The following is a 1,044-nucleotide window of genomic DNA, read 5'->3' as shown; positions in this document are numbered from 1 at the left end:
ACCTCAGAATGTGACCTTATTTGGAAATAGGGTTATAGCCTATGTAATTAGGGTCATATTGGAGTAGGGTGGATACTAATCCAACATGACTGGTGTCCTTGTAAGAAGAGGAGAGACAAAAGAAGGGAATGCCATGTGAAGACAAAGAGACACAGAGGGAAGACAGAAGTAGGAACAGAAGTTGTGCTGTCACGAGGAAAGGAACACCAGGAGCTACAAGAAGCTGGAAGAGGCAAGGAAAGATCTTCCTCTAGCAGCTTCAGATGGAGCATGGCTCTGCCAGCCCCTTTATTTCAGAATTCTGGCCTTCAGACTGCAAGAGAATAAATTTCTATTGTTTTAAGCCACCGGAACTAACACAGATAAACTTCATTTCATTCAACAATGTTTTATAAATATTTATAATATCTTTCTAAATATTTATAATATTTTTATAAATATTAGCTCAGTCAAAATTTGGTAGGTGTTGGACAGTAGAAACTTTGATAAGTGACTAAAGTAGGTTTTATGTGCTGATATTGATGATGGATCCATATGCTTTAAATTTTAAACCTGCAAATATTGGTAAGGTTGACATCCTTGTGAACATTGGGACACCTGAGGTTCACACTTGGGCTGTTAGTCATCACACTACATGTGGGGAAGGGCCAAGTGTATACTTTAATAAAACAAGTCCAGAATTATTATTGGTGATAGTTTTTCTCCTCCTCCTCCTCTTCATTCTTCTTCTCAGTGTGGAATCTCTTTTATCATATGTAATAAATGAACATTACAGTCTAAAGAGTTTACAAAACAGGTGATATCTATACTTACTATAAGAATTGGAGTGGCATATATTATTAGCTATAAATCAGTTAGAAATGCAGGATAATTTTAGGTAGTGGATATACCAAGATTTATAGTAGTATATGGATAGGAAGCCAAATTCTCTGTGGAAACCACCCCTAGTCATTGAAAAGTCATCCCTAAAATACAGGATACCTGCCCTCATGTCCTCTTAGTGGGAAGGATGCATTTACAGATTTTCTAAAAATTGTCTTCCTT

This window comes from Aotus nancymaae, unplaced genomic scaffold (genome assembly GCF_030222135.1).
Source record: "Aotus nancymaae isolate 86718 unplaced genomic scaffold, 86718_ANA_hifiasm-v0.15.2.pri h1tg000007l, whole genome shotgun sequence".
NCBI classification, from domain to species: Eukaryota; Metazoa; Chordata; class Mammalia; order Primates; family Aotidae; genus Aotus; species Aotus nancymaae.
This window is presented reverse-complemented; position numbering follows the sequence as displayed.